The sequence below is a fragment of the Taeniopygia guttata genome, chromosome 3, assembly GCF_048771995.1.
Source record: "Taeniopygia guttata chromosome 3, bTaeGut7.mat, whole genome shotgun sequence".
Classification (NCBI taxonomy): domain Eukaryota; kingdom Metazoa; phylum Chordata; class Aves; order Passeriformes; family Estrildidae; genus Taeniopygia; species Taeniopygia guttata.
In genome coordinates this window covers 49,945,674-49,969,689 of record NC_133027.1, presented here as the reverse complement: position 1 = coordinate 49,969,689, position 24,016 = coordinate 49,945,674, and the positions used below count along the sequence as shown (strand labels likewise).

At 42.1% G+C, this 24,016-nt stretch overlaps 1 long non-coding RNA gene across 1 annotated transcript; it reads right to left on the bottom strand.

The window, feature by feature from the left end:
- Positions 1–71: 71 nt before the first annotated feature.
- On the bottom strand, positions 72–23,843 carry LOC140683693 (uncharacterized). Its single transcript, XR_012055024.1, has 2 exons — positions 23,487–23,843; positions 72–310 (listed from the first exon to the last, which is right to left on the bottom strand). It is a non-coding gene; the product is annotated as an uncharacterized lncRNA (long non-coding RNA).
- Positions 23,844–24,016: the final 173 nt, after the last annotated feature.

Here is a 24,016-nt window from a genome sequence, read left to right as displayed (position 1 = left end):
CCGGGAACAGCGATGCTTTTGCATTAAATAGAAACTAAACGCCGAGAGCAAAGTCACGTCAAAACAACAAATTATCGTGAAGGTAAACTGGATTTACTGCCTGGCTTACTGCTGAGTACGACATGCAAAGTTGTAAATAGGTGAATGTATCTTCACTGCTCATCATTTTAAAGGAGTTGCATAGGAGGTAGATTATATTTTAACAGAGGTGTAAAATCTTATTTCAATATCAACTCTTTGAAATGTTCAGCTTCATGGTACAGGTCACAACTACTGTGAGAAGAGACCCTTCTTGTTTTCTTTTAAGCACCTGTAATAAAGCAGAAAAAATATAGAAAATGGAAGAGAAAGAATATTACTCAGTTTTCAAATGCTGATTGGTTACAAAAATATTGGGGAAAATCTGAAAAGAATGAACACTTTAAATTTTGAAGACCTGGAAATATTTAAACTAATTTTAGCAGAAAAACATCACATTTAAAACTAAACATTGACTCTATTTTGTTTTCTTCAAAATGCAATTTTTATATTCCAAGTGCTAGAAATTGTTTTGAATGCCTGTCGTTCGCCAAAATCATATTTCAGTGCCTGATGATCGTGTTTCAATGTTTTCTGCATCAGGTGCAAGTTTTAAAATTAATATTTAAACAAATTTCTTTCTCCGTATTCTTGGGAGTTTGGGAAATTTGTTTTTCATACTGTACAGCATCCTGAAATACTGTGGCCGTGGGTTCTGCCTCAGTGTTGCTCCTTCCCCCATCAGACCCAATTTTGTGTTGGTGGTCAAGCAAATGAGGGGATGACCTCTGGGTATTAGACTTTAAAATGAGAAATGTAACTTATATTTTTATTTATCCTGAACAGTAAGCAAATAATCACAGTAGAGGGAAGGACTCTCTCTGTGGCTGGGGTCCAAATTAAAACAGTCAGCTAGAGAACAGCCCTTCCCTCCTCACTGCGAGAGACTGAGGGATCTCACTTGGGACAACAGGAACTTACTTTTCCTCTGTGTCCCTGCTTGTGAGAGGCAGGGAGCTTTCCCAGCACACACAGACCTGTGCCTGTCTCAAAGGTGTGCTGGGCAAGGTACTAAAAAAAAGCCCATTTCTCAGAGGGTAAATCCAATGAGCACCTGCTCCAAAGACAGAGAATTCCCTCCTGCTCTTCGGACCAGCCCTTCGCCAGGACTCTGTGCCATAGCAAAAGTAGGACCTAACACTGGCCAAGGCTGAGCATTCACTTGTGTGGAAAATCCCAAAGTGTAACAGCAACACGTGTGACTGGGTGCTGCAGTGTGGCAGACAGTCTAGCTTGTGTACCCTGAAGAATCTCTCCTTGAAGGCTGAATTCAGGGGTTTTACCTCACACTCAAGTATATGCTGGGGGAATCGCTTCTGATGTGGCTTGGTATGAATTAAGTCTCTTTTATAGACAGTTATTTGGCTGTAAAACTATGCAGTGTAAGACACAAGTAAACTTCAGTGTCTTAATGCAGAGCAATAAAAACATTCATGAAAAAATGCTGGCAGTATGTTGCCTCATTGGTGGCAAAAAGTCTGTGAGTCTGTGAAATTAGTCCTGGTATAGGAAATCATTCTGGGAACCCAGGGTCAGAAACTATATTCACTAATGATCTCACTGTGCATTTACAATTATATAAAAACAATCTTCCTTGGTTTTAACTAAAGAATTTTAGGGATGAGTCACATAAGGAATTACAAAAACTTGGAAAGAAACAGCTGAGTTACCTCAGAGAGAAAATTATGACAACAGTAAAGGAAAGCACAATTTTAGAAAGGACATGGGTTAAGAACTCTCTGCATCCCATCACAGCACTGGCATGGGCCTACTCCTAAGCCATACACTGGTAAATATTTCACAGCAGTAATATGAAAAGAAAATCTTGCTCAGAACAAAGAATGATAGGTTCTGATCAACAGTGCGATGCAGAAATCTACAACTTGCCTCGGAAAACATCCCTGTAAAGCAAGTCAGTGTTATCTTCTATCTAAGCTGGAACTTTTTACAAAACAAAAATTGGGTACTACTGCTAATGGTTCACCAGACAAGCAAACAGGTCATGAAACAGAACATCAACATTCAGAAAGAGTGGGAGAAAAACGTGGTAGCACTGGCCACATTAGTTTCTCACCTTCTCTGGAAATTCTACATCCAGCCTGCCAGCCCCTGGGGTTTGAAGGTGTGAGCACTGAGTATAATGTTCAATTAAAGGATTAAGTATTTATCATCCAGTAGGGACATTTCTGTTTTTTCAATCATACCACATATATAATTCTTGCTGTTCACAATATACTTCTTTAGAAACTCAGGGAGACTTTCACTGTTTCCAGTAAGGCATGCTTTTCCCAATAGAAGATACCATGAGGTGGGTGGAGAATCCAGCCCTTGCTGCAGCCGTTTGCTGCTCTGCTTAGCAGCCTTCAGTGTTTTTTTCTTCCAGCTTGGGTTGGCTTGGCTTCAGCCTCCAGCTGTTGGTTCATGTAATGCCTTAGTTCACTTATCTAAACAGTCCTTTTCAATGTAATATTTTCTCTTATGAAATTGATTTTATTCCATATAATATTTTTTCCTGCTGAAATAGATGGTGCTCCTTAACTTTCTACTGCTATTCCTCTAATAGTTTTTGTACCATTTATTTGCAACATATGAAATTTTTTAACATTATTATAAAAATATTGAGGCAAGGATTTGTTATCTTTCTAATGTTTCTCTTGCTGAGAAGTACCTTCTTTGCAACTGATGCTTATAACTATTGGGGTTTTTTTTGCCATAACACAATTTTAAAGACATGACACAGATGTGCTCTCCCACTGTGATGACCACTGTATTTTCAATTTTGATACTACAAGCACATAAAAGACCTGGACTGCTTGGTGGTGAGGAGCCAATGGTGTTGGGAACCTCCTGGAATTTCTTCTAAACTCTTACATATCTGACTAAGATTGCAAGTAGCTAGGCTGAAAACTGTGATGAAACCATGTGAGCCTACAACATCTGTTCATGATGCCTTGTACAGTCATCCTTTCTAAGATATTTTCCATCACTTGTCTTCCTCAGTCATAGATGTGCAACTCTTCGAACCGTTCCATTCATGTGCTGTTTGCTCTTGAGAATGCCAAGAGACTCAGCAATGGGCTCAGGTATTGCCAAATGTCCCAATTCTCACTTTACTCACTAGTTTTCTTGTTCTATGTTACCTACATGTGATTTCATATCAACTTTCAGTTTACTAATGATCATCTTGCATAATCCATAAATGAATCCTATAAATCCAGTCCACAAATATTCCTATACAGTGTTCATATACTGTACTCCTATGTGGCAGTAGTTGTATTTCTAAATACTGAAGATTGTATGTTGACTTGTTTCTTGTATTTTATTTTTTGTCTATTTGCTGCATGTATCACTTATATTGTGCAATGCCTCCTCCATGAGATGGTAAGTTCAGTTTCACTAGTCTTCCTATTCCTGCTCTCTACTCTTTAATGCCTCAATCTGCCTGTAGGACTCAGCACATACTTTACTTATAGCTGAATGCACTACTTGTGAGTTTATGTGGGTCAAATCTGGCTGAAATAAATTAAGATAGATAATGCTGTTCCTCGTTCTTGTCTTGTCGGTCTTTGTGCTCCACATCCCTAAAAGCTTTTTGTTTTTTAGGGCTTGGCAACTGTTACCATGGTGTTCTCAGGGATGTTTTTGAGGTCCAGCCTCTGGGTCTGTATTAATGCAGAAGACTTTAGGCTCAAGAGCTTCTGGCTTCGTAGTTTTTGTGGATACTGACATTAAAGACAAAAAGCCAGTATTATAAATACAGTAAAACACAAAGTAAAAATCAGGAGACACATGTCACTGACTTCATAGTCTCTTTCACTGTCCTGAAAAACCTGTGTTTCAATCTCAGAGAGCTTGTAGAGTTAATTTTGATCTTCCTTTGAATGTGGCTTTTTTTCCCCCCCTATTCCTTTTTCCCCCCTACACCTCTAAGAATTCACAGTTAGCTGTTAATTAACCCCATGCACGGATACTACTTGGTGTGCGTTTGTACGCGTGACAGCGCGTCTGCTCCAGTGACGCGCTGTGCAGCAGCTGGAATGTACGCGGTGATTTTTACTCCATGATGTATTTCCAGGGGAGCTGCAGCCCAGCTCAGGGTGCAGCATCTGGCGTGTGTCACTCACCCGTCCTGCCCAGCCCTGACGGGCCAGAGGCATCACCTGTCTCTCCTCTACTGATGGCGGCAGATGAAGAGATCATTATGCAGGGCTGGAAGGGAAATCCAGGGCTGTCATGAGGGAATACATTCACACGCGTGAGAACACACTGAATGCATTGAATTTAGGGCTTGATTTTGTGACAGGAAAGTTCATGGAAGTTTTTTCCCAAGTCAGCGTAGGAACAGACTCTATTTTGCCCGCAGAGGCAGAGGCAGCAGCTTTTCTGATGCAGGTGTTTTGGCACATTCAGGTCTGAGCTGAATCAGTGTGCACCTCTTTCCCCCTCTCAGTACTGACCCACCAGAAGATTAATCTGGCTTGTTCTGAGATCCATTCACCAAGATATATATATTTTTTGTATTTGTATGTAATATCTACAACGCATATTTTTTCTCTGCTCAGAGCAGGAATGTAATTTCAGTGAAAAGTTTCCTTAACAATCACCTTCATGCATAAAATAGGGACGATTTATGTTTTATTTTACATTTTTTTTTTAAAATTGCTTTTGTGTGAAAGCAGAAAAAGGTTGTGTCTGCACCCTTTTGAGGTTTCTTAAGCACCAGCCCTATTAATATAGGCACCAAACTCCTGATGTAATTGTGATATATAGATCCCTTGCAATGTCCAATCTCAGTGATTTTGATTGCACAGTCATACCTTTGCACATTTTGTTTTGATAAAGAAAGTGGTTTTATATGAAGGCTTTAATTCCTGTAAATGCTTTCATTTTAGAAGCATCCTTCTTTCCACTCTTTTAGACAATATTTCAGACAGAGGGAGGTAGGTGGCAGAGGAAGACTGCAGCTTGAGAGAGTAAGTGGCTCGATGCAAGGAACAACAAGAAAATCAGGTTTTCAGCAGAGCACAAACAGGTAAGGTATGTGTCTTTTAATGTCTGTACAGACTTTAGTATACTACCAGCAATATGAAGCTGGGATGAGGAAAAGAAAGGCTCTCGTTTACTTCCGTGATTAAGTCTTCCTCAAGTGGAAACTTTAATTGCTCAGGGTAGGCAATATTATATTATACAGAAAGGGCTCAGTGCTTCACTTCTGTTTTATGCAGTGTGTATTTGGCTAAGCTTTGAGAGAATGCCACTAGAAAATGGTAACAGCATATATATTAAGGAAAAAAAAATGCAAAATAAAATAAAAAGAAAATTCATAGCAAAATACTGGAGGTGGAGCCATGCTACAGGGAATTGTGTTCTCACTGTGTGGAATTGCCCCAAATAATGTAGCTCCTGGTTAAAGTGTAAATAGGGGGGTTGGAAAATATCCTGAGTTAATGAAATTGCACAGAGCCTACATTTAATTTTTTTTAAAAATGGTTATATTTAATAGAGAAATTAGTCCTCACAGCTGTAAAATCCAACTCCATCTTCAGAAACGAGGCTTGAAAAGCAAGCAAGAAGGAGTGAGGAAAACAATAAAAAAAGAATCAACAAACATACTGACACTACAGGTCTGCACTGTGTGAGGGAGAAGGGGATAAAAGAATATGTCATGTGATTTTCATAATATCTAGATATTGCAGTCCAGTCCACTGAAAAATAGTACATACATAGTCATATTGTAGCCCAGATGGGAATTCTGACTTAGTCTCGTATTGGTATCTGTGCAAATTGACCTCTTTTAATATGGAAAGATACTAGTATGCAGATGACTTATTTGTAACAAATAGCAATGCTCTGGACTCTATTGAGGACTTGCAGTTTGTGCCCCATGCACTTGCTTGCACACAAAATCATTAGAATAAGCATGAATGAAATGAAATCCCACACCAAAAGCACACCCTCAAAGGCAAATCATAATGCTCATATCAGGACTCGTGTGCCTGGATCTTCATGCAGGATGGTCTTACTTTTTAAAGAAGAATCTCTTCTCATGCTGAGGTGGGCACTTCCCTGAACTGCCAAGAGTTTTACATATACACGTGAATCAGCCAGTGAGCTGGCACAGCATCTAAGAGCCATGAGCTAAGAGAAAGTAAGCCATTCTCATACCTCTGCTGAAGAAGGTTTGTGTGCATTAAGGAATGTTTTGTCTACTGAGTTAAATTGATGGAGAAACTATTCTAACAAATAAAGTTTTTGAAATGCAGATCCAGTTTTATAGAAAGGTAACAGAATGCAATTTTCATTTCAGAAAGATAACCCTACTGAGGAAAGCATTAAAAATTACCTTTCAGGTTTTTTTTGAAGTTCTGTATATAGCTGGTAAGAGCCAAGCGCATGGTTTGCCACATACTTGGACCTGCTGCTTCACAAGAAATTAATAGACGGGACTCATTTAGTCTCAGAATCGGGAATAATTTTTGAATGACATTTTTCAGAAATTGATACAGACAGTTCTCTGGTGAGATGGTAGAATGGTTTATTGCAAAGGAGAGTATGAAAGCTGAAGAGCTGGTCAAGTGCAGAGGGCAACAGAAAGGTAGCTCAAAATTATTTCTGAACCTCTATCTGTTGACATAACATAACTGCTGCATTAAATAAACTAGCTTGTCCATCATTAAGGCATCAATTTTTGTTATACCGTCTATTGCTGGTCACAGGGACCATGTTATCAGTCTGTGTGCCTCTTGTCCTGATTTGCTCCTTTACTTCCAGCCTGGGAATAGGCTGGGACCTGGCTTTAGTGGTTTTGCTGTGCAGGGATGCTGCTGCCTACAGGAGCCCTTGTGCACCTTCCTGGGGAAGGCAGGTAGTTACTGAAGCATCGGCTATGGGTGATTTCCAGGGCAAGCAGAGACACCCAAGAAAAAGCTGTTGGGGAAAGCCTGCCATCAGCTCCATGCTCCATAGGAAGATAGAGGTACTCAGGAACCCCTTACAGCTCTTTTCTCTCCTGCATGCGGTGTGCCCTGTCCCAGCCCCCTGCACGCCCAAGGACAGGAGCTTGTCTTTCAGCGTGTGGCTCCAGCCAGCACGTGCCAAACCATATTTCAGTCTCTCGCCTTCCAGCACCAAGCAAACTCCGCAGTCCTCACATTCCTGCCGCATGGGACACCCCGCTCCTGCCTCTTCCCACACGGAGCACAGCTTGATGCCATGCAGGGAAAACCACACACCCATTATTGGGTGTTGTGCTCTTTCCCAGGTGAGTGTGCTCTTATCGTGGAGGACAAATTTTATCATTCAGCAAAACACACCAGGTGCCACACTCCAGTGACCTGCAAGTGCAGTTACAGTGTTTGAAGCCAGTGTCAGAAAAGATGTCATATAACCTATTTGCTCCTATGTTCTCTCTTGCCCTGCATTCTACACATGCAGAATTATGGTTACTCTGCTTCTTTTCCGCTTGCAGCCAGGTTGGGGCGTGTGTGCTGCTCTTCACTGGAGCTTCAGAAGTTGGTTACAAGTTCTCTATCATGTTACTTTTATGCATTGCCCTGGGCACAGTGTCAAAAGTCAGTTGCCTCAGAGAAAGGGTCCATCAGCTCAGTGTTCTCCGGTTTGCTCTGCTCATGGATCCTTCTACCACAATCCTAAAAGCATCTGCCTTGTGGCACCTTTCTGTATGCTCCTCTTACGTGAGAAAAGCAAGATGACTCCTACTCCATGAATTGTATGTGCTAATCTCCTAAATCAGTAATGCTGCCTCACAGCTTTTGCATAGATGAGAGAAAGCTGGCACAAGGGTAAAATGAATTTCCCAAAGGGTATTCAGGGCATCCTGACACTACATGGTTTTATCCAACTAGTTTTATGTGCTTTAGCCAGAACTATGTTTTCTTTTGCATCTCAGAGAACACATGCTAAAGTAGCGATTTCACACATACATGAAACACTAAGCAGCAAAAATTACTATCCTCAATTAGTAAAAAGGCAATTATCTCTTTACCAGCACATTTGTTTCTTCGGCTGTGTTCTGTACTCACAATTTGTCCTAAAATGCAAATCAATTACAAGTTTCTTTATCAACAAAAAGAATCAATAATTTTGCTTTTAAGAAAGAATAAAAAATATTTAAAATATGTGTGAAAATATGCCCAAAATATATAATTTTTCACACTGAAGAGCTCCAAATGTTTTGAAAGGTGTAGTTTATGTATCTGCTAGACTATTCCTACCAAGATTAGCTATCCATTTAATATCTACTTACCTACCTACTTGCCTATTATACTAATTTCTCAAAATTATCAAATACCTAAGCAGAGGCAATTTGAGAGGGCTATAATGGAAAGAGAAGCTGAGCAGCTAATATCTATAAGCCATACCTTCAGATCTAAGGGATATGATTGGGAAACTTCTAAATGCTGGACAGAGCATTTTGTCTTTTAGGGATATTGGGTAGCCTGAAAGCTAATATGCAGCAGTTTTATGGGGAAAATTCATCTCCAGTCTCTTAGAGGGACCCATAAGGTTTCCAGGTTGCTTCTGTCTTTTGTAGGAACAATTTATCGAAACCTAAACCATTAATTTCCCACAGCTCGACTGAGTTAACACTTTTCTCTCATTTTTCAAAAATTAATTTTCAAGGACTAGAAATCTACCTGTATTTGGAACTTTTGGAACACCTTTTAAAATCCCTATCACTTGTTAATTACTATAAGCACTGTAACTGATCACCCTTTAGTTCTGTTGTATTTGATTGTTTTGACAGAGATTTCCCTGATGCTGTTGCTTTTTGGTGATGATCCTTCTGTCAAAGGAGGAAACTTTCAGCTTATGTCTCCCTTCTCTGCCAGAGTCCTCCTTTCCACCCTTTTTGCTGGAGCCAGCTGGCAATCTCAGTGTGGTTCCTTCAGTTTCTGTGGTGAAACTTCACTCTGTGTGTGCCTTCAGCAGGTGTACTTCACTTCTGCAGGCACAGTTTGGATTTGGACATTTTCCTCGGAAGCTGCACCCTCATCTCAGCCCTGCATAAGCAGCATTCCTGGTGTGGATGGCCAGCTGGCTGTTACAACCTTTCTTCACACCATGCTATGTAAAACTACACAGGGCAGGTCTTGTTGATGTGTGAAAAATGCTTCTAACAGCCTGCTCCCTGTGCACTGAGGTTTCCAGCTTCACAGACTCCCTGACCCTCAGTGAGCACCAGTGCTGGAAGCAAGGAAATGCTTTGCTATGGGCAAGGAAGGGAAAAGAAAATTAGTGCAGGAATAGGCCTGTTTTTCAGAAGTTTCCACAAGCATGCTGACTTAGGGTTGGCACTGTGGGCCAGCAGCAAGTGCAGTAAGAATGAGCCTAAAGAAGCGCTTGTTACATGCACAGCTCTTTTAAAAGACTGTTATACTGATTGGTTTACATGTATTGACTACTTTCCACTGATCAGCTTGCATACAGTACATGTACATTTGGCTTTTCTGGGTAAATGGGGCTTGTGACTGTTCAGAATGGCACACCACTGATGTGTCACATGGGATGTAAGGCCAGATAAACACATTCTGACATGCTGTCACAGGTGGACAGTTCATTGTGAAGGAGGAAGTAAAAGAGGTTAAAAAGTGCATGCATGTTCATTTATGCAAATATATGTGCACACACATATGTGTATGTAAACATAATAGAGAGATAGATATACACACTTTTTTTCTTCTTTGACAACCATAATGAAAGTCTGAAGATGATTTTCAGAAACTAAGAATTATTCACTAAAAAATGGGAAAGAGTGCTTTTCTTAAAAAACTGTAAAACTAACATTCAGTTGAAGAACTGCCTCAACATGAAGAGTGTGGCCAGGCCAGCAGCTGATGCTTCTCTGAATCCAGAAGATGCCAGAAGCAGGTCTTTCTTTCTCTACTAGAGGTCATGGAAAGTAGGTGTTCCCAGAAAGCCCCTGCAAGGGAACACTTCCAACCCCCTCAGACTGCAGCTGCTCCTGCACCACATACAACTGGATGGTTGGAGACTTTGGCCAAAACCTGTGTGGAAAACCCCAAAAGCACTGCTCATGTTCATGTGGCAATGTCTGGTGGAAGTGTAACAGCGGCACATACTTTAGAGGAAACCTAGTCTCTGTCTGTTTTCTACAAATCAAATCAGATGTTTATGCCATGAAAAATTCACTCCAAAAATCTAATATTTTTGTTATTACAAAATCTAAGGCAAGTGGGGCTAGAAATATTTGCATCTGTTCATGAATATTCTGGACTTTAAAATGTCATTAATCTGTCATGATAAATTTTTGGGGTTTTTTTCTTTAGTTTTTACTTACCTCTAGAGCAGGTTGGAATGTTTCATTTTTTTTTCCTGGGCCAGATTTTTGAACAAATAGGAAAATACTGAGCAAATATGGAAATATTGTGGAAAAAATATTTCACACTCATTTCAGCTCTGGAAAACTCTTTCACTTATCAGTCTCATGTGTGCTAGAAGAATACATCTGTTAGTGTGTGAAGTGCTTGGAAATAAACTCAGTGAATATGGCACAATCTTAATCTAAAAATGAACTGTTAATTGAGACAGGCACAGGGCTGGGTTAGGAAAGAAATGGGATTCATTGGGAAAGGGATAATTTATAGTTAATGTGGTAGAAGGTCATCCAGCTATAAAAATAGGTTTTAGTTACTTCTCCCTACTACACTTTTCTGAACCTGATGTGCTGTGTGTGTGGTATGAACAGATCTCTGGCTGCAAAGTAGAGTGGCTGGGCAATTGGTCATGGCACGGAACAGCCCTAAGGGAACTGTTCCTCTGGCTAAGCTTGTTGGAGAGTATGGAGACCCAGGGGAGCATTTTCCTAGTTTAGGGTGACACAAGAAGCTTCCCTCAGAAAGCTGTTAGACCCCATTTGCTCCTTTCCCTGTTCCTATGTCCCTGAGCCACTCCCTCCCTATTCCTTGATTGGTCCTCATCTTTGTACTGCCCTGAGACCAGGTTCACACCCTGACCCCTCCGGACAGAGTAGTCAGAGTTGGGATGTGTGTGTGCTGGGGGAACTCTGAACGTCTCGCTGCACGGCTGAATTAAACATCTGTGGACACCATGCAAAGGCCCTTTCTGCTTCTTTACCCTGGACTTTAGTTATAGCAGTTCAGGCTGTTACAGGAGAGAATATGTTTGGATTACAACCTCTCCTGGTTTATGGTAGCACTCTTGAGTCTATCTCAGCTTCTTCTCATGGTGGGAAAACCATCAGATCCAAAGAAGAACTATGTTTTTGCAGACCTCCCTGGTCCAAAGGAGGCTTTGATAGAATAAAGGATCTATTCCAGTAATCTAGCAGGCATCTCTAAACACTAACATGCCAGCTGGTAGCTGTAGAACATGATCTTGTTAGATTTGGATATGCAGTGGAGACAGATCTATCAAGGATTTATAGGGAGTACACTGTATGGGCCATAATTGTGCCTTGCTACAGGCTTCTAAAAAATTATGATGGGGAGATTTCTGTTTGATTACTAGTTTGGAGGTGTTAAGAATAAAAATGTTTTGACTCTTTGTTCTGCTTTGCCATTGAGGGAAAATCAGGAGCAAAGAGAAAAATTTAATCTAGATTTACTTTAGTTCCAGATACCATCCCGTGTTTCATGAAGTACTGGTCCTAGAAGCCTGGATGCAGATGTGGAAAGCAATCCTACAGCCCTGGATTTATCCCCAGTGAGCAGAGTCTCATCCACTGATTCCGCAAAGGCTATTTTAGAAAGAAATTCTTGAAGCAAGATATAGAGATAGGGATCTCTGTAAAATGTACTCTTAAAGACAGTCTTGTATACATTGGTTTCATGTTATATAATGGCACGTCAGACACGGTCTGTCCCAGTCTGAGGACTGAGCCCTTTTCACTCAGCACACACAGTCTCGGGCTGGTAACAACCCCATGCCTTGCATGGATGACATATTTTGGTAGACAGTGAGAGGCTGGACTCAGAGCTAATACAGAGAAAATAAGAAAGACATAGCATGTAAAAGAGTATTTCACGCACGTCCAAATTATGCCTGTAAAAATATTCTTGTGAGAAAAATAGCTCAGTGTAGGGAGAAAGGAGAGTGCAGTGTGGTGAGGTGGACAAAGAGCCAGCTCAAGCAAGCCTGGCTGAACAGCAGTTACTATGCTGTAAAAAATGGACATGGCAAATGTATTGCATTTGCTAAAGGCTCCATGAAACTCCAGGGAAAACAGAGCATTCACAGAGTGGCTCTGCCGACAGCAAGAAAGTTTCATTATTATTAGTCATATGCTGAGGATGTCAAGGAATTTGAAGGCCACACTCTTTGCATTTTTAGAGGTTATTAATGAAATAGCATAGCAAGGTGAATTACATTAAAATATTTTTCTAACCATTCCAGAAATCTTGGTCCAAGTTGGCATAGGGGGCTGGCAAGTGGTGAACTTTTGACCTAAGCTCAGATTGCTGGGAGACACATCCTCCTTGTTAGTTTCGGGTGACAGTTCACTGTACTAGAGGGATCCACTTGTGTGTAAAGAGGCGAGTGGGGGAGGAAGATTTAGCACTGCATTTTCACAGTGGCAAGAAATTCCATCCAGCTCAAATGTGTTTTGGCCCACTGCCCGGCTCCTTGTCAGACACATGACCATCACTCGGCTTCCTATTTCTGGCCCAGGATAAGCAAGCCCCACTAGTGGTTAAAATTAGGCAACTGACCTGTGACAACACATGTTGACTCTCCAACAGAGGGTAGACATATTTAAAAACCAGAAAAGAGCTAGACACACCAAGATTTAATGTCAGCGCCATGTGTAATTCATCAGTTTGGGCTTCTATAATTCAGATAGCAGCTGATCTACTTCATGGAGAAGACTTAGTAGGATTTTCTGGCTTCCTTCTGACCAAAGACTTCCTATAATGATCACTAAAGAGAAGATTATGCCATTATTTTTTTCATGGTAGATATCCATAGCCCTGGCTTCTCACCCTGTCATTATGTAGTTGTATGATGGAAAATTTCTGACAATAACAAACTAAGACATCTGGTTTACACAGAGCTATACTTTTGTTGGGAAAGTTTATTTCCAATTGAAACAGCAACAGATTAGGTGGTTAACAAGGAGGCATTTTCCATTTGTCAAAAACAAGTCAGTTAAAATGCTTGTGCACATTTGGATGACCTTCTTGAATGCAGTACTCTTATAGTCATTATACTTGCTTCTGCTGTTATCACACCTACCTTCGTTTGCTTGGCCAATGACACTGGTCATGGCAGCCTGTCTGTCAAAATCTCATAAGGTTCTCTGGGCTTTATTGTACTTCCCTAGAGCCTGAGATAGCCTCCTTGAAACCATTAATGAAGACCACTGGCTGTCCTTGAAATCCCTTCCTAAGCCTTTTCTACATGTTGAGGTATACCCAAGAAATCAGCCAGGGAATATTAGGCTGGGTGAGCAGGCAATGGTAGTGGTTGATGTCTTAATAACTGCAGAGAGCTTAAGAAATTAACATGTCACTCTGATTTTTAAGATTTTCTAAAGTCTTCTGAGTTTACATTCTTGTAGAAAACTTTCTCACACAACTTTCTGTAAACAACCTATTGCTTTACATTCCTTCGTAGAAGCAAAGTTTGATGTACTAGTAGTTTGGCCAGTGTCGTTGGAGAGGTGCTATATTCACCCTCCAATCACTGTCACCTTTAGAAAAGTATAAATGTTAGAGTCAGAAATAAAACTTCCTCTTTTTCACCTTTGCAATAACAGCGACTAGCATCAGGCTTTTGCATGTCGTATAGTGACATGAACCTGCATTTTCATATAGGCACTGTAGCCTTCCTTCATCACCCTTGACATCTGTGTTGCTCAATAACAACACTGAACCAAAAGGAGTCTGATGGTGATGTCATGCAAACTGATCCCTTCTGTCATGTAATGGGCCCTTGTATTGCACAACTAACCAACCAAGTCAGCCTTTTCAATCTTTGAATAGCTCAGTTTGATACATCCTCCTCTCCTCTCCTCTCCTCTCCTCTCCTCTCCTCTCCTCTCCTCTCCTCTCCTCTCCTCTCCTCTCCTCTCCTCTCCTCTCCTCTCCTCTCCTCTCCTCTCCTCTCCTCTCCTCTCCTCTCCTCTCCTCTCCTCTCCTCTCCTCTCCTCTCCTCTCCTCTCCTCTCCTCTCCTCTCCTCTCCTCTCCTCTCCTCTCCTCTCCTCTCCTCTCCTCTCCTCTCCTCTCCTCTCCTCTCCTCTCCTCTCCTCTCCTCTCCTCTCCTCTCCTCTCCTCTCCTCTCCTCTCCTCTCCTCTCCTCTCCTCTCCTCTCCTCTCCTCTCCTCTCCTCTCCTCTCCTCTCCTCTCCTCTCCTCTCCTCTCCTCTCCTCTCCTCTCCTCTCCTCTCCTCTCCTCTCCTCTCCTCTCCTCTCCTCTCCTCTCCTCTCCTCTCCTCTCCTCTCCTCTCCTCTCCTCTCCTCTCCTCTCCTCTCCTCTCCTCTCCTCTCCTCTCCTCTCCTCTCCTCTCCTCTCCTCTCCTCTCCTCTCCTCTCCTCTCCTCTCCTCTCCTCTCCTCTCCTCTCCTCTCCTCTCCTCTCCTCTCCTCTCCTCTCCTCTCCTCTCCTCTCCTCTCCTCTCCTCTCCTCTCCTCTCCTCTCCTCTCCTCTCCTCTCCTCTCCTCTCCTCTCCTCTCCTCTCCTCTCCTCTCCTCTCCTCTCCTCTCCTCTCCTCTCCTCTCCTCTCCTCTCCTCTCCTCTCCTCTCCTCTCCTCTCCTCTCCTCTCCTCTCCTCTCCTCTCCTCTCCTCTCCTCTCCTCTCCTCTCCTCTCCTCTCCTCTCCTCTCCTCTCCTCTCCTCTCCTCTCCTCTCCTCTCCTCTCCTCTCCTCTCCTCTCCTCTCCTCTCCTCTCCTCTCCTCTCCTCTCCTCTCCTCTCCTCTCCTCTCCTCTCCTCTCCTCTCCTCTCCTCTCCTCTCCTCTCCTCTCCTCTCCTCTCCTCTCCTCTCCTCTCCTCTCCTCTGGAAGTGCATTGGTTACTCATGGGCTGCTTACTCTTTGTGGGTATAAGTGATGTTGCAGGAGCCGAGAAACTCCAAGTGCTAGCTCAGGTGTGACAACATGTGCTACCCTTTGGATGGGAGGATGCCAAGGCAGATCTATGTCAGACACTTCAGCACAGAGTTCCCTGCCCTATCTTGGGCTCAGGGCACAGTGAGGTGCAGCTGACTCCAGGTCTGCACCCAGCGTGGTTCTCATGCTGACTATGCCCAGGCAGAGCCAGATGGAAGGATATGGGGACTAAAGCACTAGCCACAACCCCAAGGAAGTAATTTAGACTTTTTGATTATCTGGGCTATTCCCGCCTTGTACTTGACACTATGTAAAAGTAGCTGTGACTGTTGGCACCCGAATTTACTTACTGCTGAATGTCAGTGCATGTGTGAGTGTTTTAACAACTTGCTGCTGCAGTCAAGTTCATCAATATGGTCCAGGCAGAAAATGGCTCATGGGTTGGATACTATTTGTACAGAAAATAAAATATTAGACCTTCAGGTCTGGTGGAAAAACCTCTTTCCTCTTCTTTCTCTTTACAGTGGTTTTCACTCTCAGTTAGCAGGGTCTCACCTGGCTTTTCTGCTCTTCTCCATCATGTTCTCTGTCTGACCCACAATAAGCCAGCAAATTCCCGTGCTTGCAGAGTGCCAACAGCTGTCACTCAGAAGAGAAGATCAAGAAAATTCCAGGCATGGCAGAAGCAACCTGTCCAGTTAGCAAAGGGACTGTGACCAAGTGGAGCAGGGTTAGAGGACTGGCAGTTGGACCTGATTTGTGATTATAATTACATCCTCACTGGTGAGATATTAAATCCTAAAATTTAAACAGTTTGCTCTGTATGTTTCAGTCAAGTAATATAAAATGTTTTAATAGAATAGAATATAGAATTTCAAAAAGTGTGTACAAATGAGTATGGTTGGAAGGAACCATAGTAATCATCTGGTCCAACCTCCCCACTGAAGCAGTCATCCTACAGCACACAGAACAGGATTGTGTCCAGGTTGATGCTTGAACATGTCCAAGGAGAAAGACTCCATAACCTCTTTGAGCAACTTATACCAGTCACCTGTATAGTAAAGAAGTTCTTCCTCACATTCACATGGAACTTCCTGTCCATCAGTTTCTGCCCATTGCCTCTTGTCCTGTTGCTTGGCACCACCCAGCAGAGCCTGGTGCCATCCTCTTGGCACCCCCTTCAGATACTGATAGACATTGATGATGCTCCCTCTCAGTCATCTGTTCTTGAGACTCCGGCTCAACTCTCTCAGCCTTTCCTCATAAGAGAAGAGAGAGGTTCTAGTCCCTTTCGTAGCTCTCTGCTGGACCAGTACCAGGAACTCCATGTATCTCTCCTACTAAGGAGTCCAGAACTGGACACAGCACTCCAGATGTGGCATTACCAGAGCTGAGTAGAGGGGCAGGTTCACCTTTCTTGACCTGCTAAAAATGCTCTTCCTAATGTACCCCAGGATGCCATTGGCCTTCTTGGCCACAAAGACACTGCTGGCTCCTGAACAGCTTGTTGTCCACAGGGATCCCCAGGTCCTTCTCCTCAGAGCTGCTTTCCAGCAGGTCAGCCCCCAGCCTGTATTGGAGCATGGGGTAGTTTTTCCCCAAGTGCAGGACCCTGCATTTGTCCTTGCTGAGTTTCAGACAGTTCCTCTCTGCCCATCTCTCCGACCTGTTGAGGTCCTGCCCACATCACAGAAGGCAATTGGGTTGGTCAGGAGGGATTTCCTTTAGTGAACCAAAGCTGACTACCCTTGATCTACTTCTTGTCATCCATATGGAGAGAGATGGCCTCTAGAATGAGGTTCTCCATCACCTTTCCAGGGATTGAGGTAAAGCTGATGGATCAGTAGTTCCCTGGGTCATCGTCCTTGCTCTTTTTGAAGACTGGGATTACATTTTCTTTCTTCCAGTCCTCAAGCACCTCTCCCAAACTCTGTGAGTCTTCAAAGATGATTGTGAATGACTGGCTTTAGTCTGCCAGCTCTCTCAGCACTTGTGGATGTATCCCATCAGTCCAATGGACTTGTGGATATAAAGTTTGCCTAGATGTTCTCCAAACCAATCCTTCTTGACCAAGGGAAATTCTTCCTTCCAACATCCTTTACTCTGGCTTCCTGGGTCAGAGATGCCTGTGGGCTGTTCTTGCCAGTGAAGATCAAAGCGTAGAAGGTGTCATTAAGTGCTACTCAGCATCCTCACTACCGGGGTCTTCCCTCCATTTAGCAATGGGCCCACACTATCCTTTGTTTCCCAGATGAGATTAATTCTTCCTTAAATACTATAGCCTCCACATTAAGCACTTGACTTGAGATGCTAAATAATTTCAGAGATAGAGGGTTTAATTGAGTAGGAGGGCTTTGTACAATTTTTGTAATCCATTCTTGTTGCTTTTGGGTCTCACTTTTCCCACTTTCTATTACCAGTTGTCCTGAGTAGTGTTGGCCCAGGTGCTATTTCCTGGTGCCTCTGAGTTGTTTCCTGCTTTCTTTTGTCCTTCCTCTAGCAAGAGTTTAGTGTAGACTGATGTGCTCAGTGAATTAAGCAGCACACTGACTGTGACTCCCTGAAATGTTTTAAAATGTCTACCAGTGTAGATGGCCAAATGGTCATTAAGGTGCTCTTATGGAGACATGAAGATCCTGCTCACACACAGCTATTCATCTCAGTCTCCACAGTAGTAACAAATGTCATCTATATACAGAAGCTACTCACATAACTCTTTTGGCTGACATTATTGACGCTTGTCTTTCTGGATACATATATTGACTAATTGCAACTGCCAGTGTCTTAAGAGTCAGATCAAATAATAAAAGTTGATGGTGGCCAAGTGATACTCTGAACTCTCAGGGCCACTTTGAAATATGGGTAAATTATTTCCATTGGTTTGATAGAACAGCATATTAACCTTATCATGGAACCAATGTTTTAAAATTTCGTTGGGAAAGTTTATTTCCAATTGAAACAGCAACAGATTAGGTGCTCATTCTCTACATTTGTTTCTGCAAACATCAAGAGAACCCTTTCCTGGAAAAAGCCCTTTCCTGCATAGTTCCTGACAAAGGGAGCTGGTGAAATGGAGGAAAGAAAAGCCATTTTAATACAGCACCTGCAATCTTTTGTGAATTATTATCATAGTTCAATACTTGCTTAAATCTTCTGCAGAGTGGAGATCTTTAATAAATTCTTGCTTACTTCTCAAGGAACTGTTCCCAAGAGGTGACAAGTTTAGGTTGACCAGAGGAACTTAGTGTTCAGAACTGTTTGTGAGCCTTTCTGGGACTTTCACTACTCTGCAGCCCTGAAATTGAAGTGCAGCTTTTCTGGTTCTCGAGCTCTTCCAATAACAAATTCATGGATAGGTAGCTAAACAGCATTTTCAAATGGATTAATAAAATCTATTAATTATAGACTATAGAATTATAGAGATTGGAAAAGACCTCTAAGATCATTGAGTCAAATCAAATTGGGATCAGCTGCCTTCTCTTTTAGAATGTTTCTTTTGGAAAACAAGAACCAGTTGTCTGGTGAGAGATGTTGGTTATCTATGATCTTACCATGGTAATGCAGGGTTTTTGAAGAAATTTTAGAGTACTGCATCTTTGGTGTTAGAGAACAGGTAAAGATGAATGAAGAAACAATACATTCCCAATTCTAGTGAGCAGGAAGGTGAGCCTAGAGGTAATCATGCCCTTGGTTGTATTTTGCCTTAGGGGAGACATGGTTTTTCACCACCCATTTTTCCTTAGGCTGCACTCACGCACTACATTTTACATTAGCTTTACCTTTTGATAAGTTTTTTCTATTCCAGAAGTCATTCAAGTCAATAGTCTGACTACCTTGATTTCCTATCCTGTAATTTCAGTAACAGACTCCATGGTTTTAGAATCACAGAATTGAATGGCTTGGGTTCTAAAGGATCTTAAAGATCAACAAGTCCCAACATTCGCAACACCCCACCGTGGATAGGGGCACTCTGGGAAATTTTCCCTGTTTATTGTTCATAAGGCCTAAATGTGCCCAGAAAGGCATTGTAACCATCCCATCATGCAAACCACATCTCTTGCTGGAAATGTCCAGGCAATACAGTCATCTTGTTCAACCTCATGGAACTGCTTTTCAAGAGCAGCTGTAAGTTCTTACCCTTCTTGTTGACACAGGCAGAATTAATTAGCACTCACCTGATCTGGTGTAGAAGACACTTTTATTCACCTGGCATTTAATGGCTTGTTATCTAACACCTTGCTTCTGTCCTCCTGGGTATCCTGTCTATTCTAAGCTTTCTCTCTTTCTAATGGCATATGTATGTCTTGTTCATATAGCCCTCATATCTAATACTTTCTCTGCCAGGGCCATGCAGCAGCCCCATTCTTATCCCTCTCCTCTCTGATATTTGCTTACCCTGAACATAAAATTCTCAGCCACTGTGCATGACCTTATTTTCAGGTCTTGCTGCAACACAGTGTATGTGATGTGAAGATCAGCAAGGTGCTATGTTGAGCAACCCTTGCCTTCCTGCATTCCCCAGACTACAATGAGTACAAGGCAGCTGTTTGTCAGATAGGCACAGAAATAAGTCCACTGTCACTGTGACATGACTGTCCCTGCCTCCACATCACTTTTGATCCACAGGATGGCATTCTGTGAAAGGCGGGGTCTTGGTCTCTGCTTATCAATACAGATTTTTGTTAGCAGAAAAGAGAGATGGTGTGATCTCATCCTCCAATTAATCTGCAGCAGCAGCTCATTAGTGTTACTTTTAAATTTTGGTGTAGTGAACATGGAGAGACTTAATCCATTTTTTAATCTCTGCTCTCTTTTGTCTGGCCACAGCACTGGCAGTGCTTGCATTGCTCTTCAAGAATGTTGATTGGAGTAGGAAATAGGAGAAAACAGGAGACATAGCTGAAGGGAAGAGGTACTGTATCTACCCTCATCAGTTTCTGGAGTTCTTTTTGGTCCACTTGACTATATCTCCAGGCAGCACTCTCTTTCTAGCCTGCAGTCCAAGGAGCATGTACTTTATTCCCAGCTGAACCTGCTTAAGTAGGGAGTCTCCATCTCTCTCTTCATGGATTTGTCTTTTCCTAAAGTGGACAGTCGATCCTGAGCATATCACCCACACATTGCCAATGAGGAATCGCTACCAAAATTCAAATCTCATCTTCAGATTTGAGGGTCTTTCTGGAAACATGTTCTTTCTTCATCTATTTGTTAAATGAAATTATTAAAATCACAAGTACATTTTATTTTTCTTGCTCTTTCATTAAGCCTCATGTAGGCTCTTCACAGAAGCATGACTTGCTGCCAAGACAAGGAACTGCAGTCCAATTTTGTGCAAATAACTCTGGGCTTATTCTAACAACCCCTTTGTTTTTCAAAAGTGCTTTCTAAGTTGGCAGATGCTATTTGGTTACCTTCCATCAAGCACCTGACTCAGGCTTGCAGCCTGGAAAATGTAACCTCATGTTAGGCTTTTTGGATTGCCTAAGAACCTGATATTCCTAAACTCTTTCTGCAACCATCTCTTAAGATCTCATGGTGGTGACATATAATTGTTGCCATATAAAAAGGGAACACAAAATAAGAATTAAACACCACCAAGGAGGCCATGACTCTGAGACGTGAAAGAGAAGCTAAGGAATGGCACAGTGTCTGTCCTCCCAGAAATATTACAGAGGACTCTTCCCTCCCATTCATCATGACATAACTTTCCTGTGGGGATTGTAGCATTTGTTGACAAGGAAATGTAATAGTAGGAAATTATCTGATGCATTTTGATATGTCTAAGTGATATCTAGCAGGTGGAAACATGAACAAAAGCCTCCACGTACAAAAACAGAAGTCCTGTGCTTGTCTTCTATTGACAGCACTTTATTATTTATATTCTGCAAGGACAAGTAGAAACACCAGATCTAGGCCAGGGTTGAGAAAGCCAAGTCATACAGCTGGACAAAGGAAGGACGGAATACTTAAGTAGTCAAAGAGGGGGAGTAGGGGTCATGTGTTGGGGAAATTTTCAAGAAAAATGAGAAGAAAGAAGAACAGAGCTCATGAGACCTACCAGGAAAGGAAGGTATATATACTGTTCCATCCTGGAAAAGACAAAGATGGTGACCCTCAGTGAATTTAGGGAGTGTGGAAGCTGCCTGTTTCATCAATGTAAGATGTGAAATTACACTTAAACATTCACAGTTTAAAGTTCTTTCATGAAGGACTGTGGCAGGGCAGCTCCCATATTCAGCATGTCCACTACCAAGGGTGAATATTGGACAGCAGTTAGTTTTTTTGCTTTCAGACTCTGACTAAAGTTAGGACAGGATGCAGAACACACAAACAGGTGTTTCCAGGCCTGGAGTGGATGACTATGGGACCCTGTTTTGATTACAACAGATTCAGTAGTGATGTCTACAGCATGCTTTGCATCTGAGCAGGGTGTTTATTGTCCATGGCATTAAGCACTGACATATCAGTGAAGCCCAGATGAGATAGGGCCACCTTTTGTTAAACAGACATGTCAGCACACAATGACTTGCAGCTTTCTCTGTTTAACTTCATAAGTGGCATTGTCACTGTACATTGTCTTGCCTCGTAAAATGCAAATTACAAAATTCTCTCTCATCCTAATTTGTCTGAACACAAAGCAGACTCGAGGTCTGCTGAAAACAACATAACTCAGCTACGTCTTCTTCTTGCTCCAAAAAACAGGAGGAATACTATACTGAATGATTCAGGTGAATCTAGAAAAGTAATCAATGACATCTTTATGATAGGAAGAGTGTTTCATCCTTAATAGTCCTGAAATCGTGCTGCTACATACTTGCTCAGCTTCTGTTTTCATAAAAACAGGGTTTACTCCTGTCAGACTGTCACAAAGTGGTCTTTGGTATGTGCATTAAAGTCATAAAGATTGGAGCTGGCAGCTTCTGTACAACAACATAGCAAGCTCTGTTATTTCAGGTCCATTTTCAAGGCAGATAATGTAGATTTTTTAAATACTTCATATTAAGGCATAGCTGTAACCTGTCTCTACAGAATGAGTAATTTTTTTTTGCCCAGATTGGATCTTCTTTTTATATTAAAACTTCAACATTTTAACTTTTCATTCAATCAGTCTTGAAGATGAGTTTGATTAGTCAAAAAAAGTTTGAGCTTGTGAAATAGCAGGCTTCTCCCTAAGGAATGGCATTATCGACTATGCAAGATATACTGGTATGGTGGCAATCCCTCTCCCTCCAGACTCACAGTAATAGAGAAAGCTCTTTCCATTGCAGTAGGCGGGTGTCAGCTGACTTCCTGAAAGCAATCTGTCACTATGTTTCCAGCAAAGAACTTTCCAGTACTCAGTAGTGTTGGTGTGCAATACAAAACCACCATGGGAAAAGCTGGCATCAAGCAGGGGCTATACCTGGTATTAGGGAAACCGCCTGTACCTTCAGAGATATGGGAATGGCAAGAATCCCTTGCAAGAGATGGTTTGTTTGCTTCTGCCTCAGAATTCCCACTAACATTCCCACAATATTCAAGATTTCAGGTATTCCCTCACATCAAGTGGCCACAGTTAAATACCATCTGTAAATCTGGAGCTGTTACACATTTTCACACTTAGACAAATGGTTCCACCCTGAATCACACCATAGCACTTGCTCTTCTGGTCATCGTCATCAGGCTATCTCCCCCTTTTTAAAAATTTTTGACCAAACCTGGAAATGCTTTCCCCAAATCAAACAAAATTGTACAAACATGCCAGGCTTTGCAAGCACATTAATTTTTCTTGTTCTTGTCTAACAGCAACCCTGTTGGGATGTATCCAACGTAGAACTTCTCCTATAAATACAATCATATAGGTTGAAACTACATAACTAGAGATTATAACCCTAGTCTCCAGAGGGATTAGCTTTCTTTCTGCAGACTCTGACTGTATGTACTGGCAATGTCACATCACAATTTATTTACCCTATTCGATGTGTTTTAAACACATAAAATCCTAAGCATATCTTTCCTCAAGTATGTGCATAAGCCAAACCACGATTTGTCTGGCACCGCTCACATAAGGAGAGGCATGTCTTTGTGCTTCCAGTGTGCACCCAATATACTACGGGTGTGTGTTTCACTGTGAAAGTGAAACTAGACAGAATGCCATTTAAAGAATAAAGTGAGGTGACATCACTCCATTTGCTTACTTGAATTAGAAGATTACTCACTGCATCTTTGAGTCTCAGCTGACCCGATTTGGATTTTAACCAACAAGTAAACAAGCCCTATTAACAACACTATTCAACACTAGTTCTAGCAAGATGCCAATAGGTTTATAGTTAAACAGTATTTCAGACCATCAGCACCCAGTCACTAATTTAAAAACTGACCTTTTGAGTTCACCACGTGGATGAGCCTGGGAAGTCAAAGGACAAGGAAAAATCCTATAAAAAAGAAGAAAGACAGCTGCCAAGGGTGCAATTGGATCAACTTCAGAGTAAGTCTGCAGAACAGAGTGGCATTTGCAAAGGCACTGAAGAGCTCTCATGGCATCAGGCTGGTGGTGGTGACAGAGCCATCTGTCCTGTCTTTTTTGCCCTTTCCTGTCTGCCATTAATTTTCCACAAAGGCTCCAAGCGACAGTCCCTTCATAGTGACCATACTTGGAAACAAGGTGTATGACAGGCGGGGGGAGAATGGCAATAATCTCGAAGAGCCCCCGTGTTACGGCTTGGGAAAAAAATAGCTGAGAGTTTGCAAAGTAGCAAAGAAGAAGTGAAAACCGAGAAGATCTGCTGACAGGAGGATTGGGCAGGCACGCACCCCCTCGTTACACGCGGCGCAGGAGTGGAGGCGTGCGCTCTGTGTGCGCGCTGCCGGCAGTAAACAAGGGAGTATTTCTGTAGCAGCTGCCTTGTGT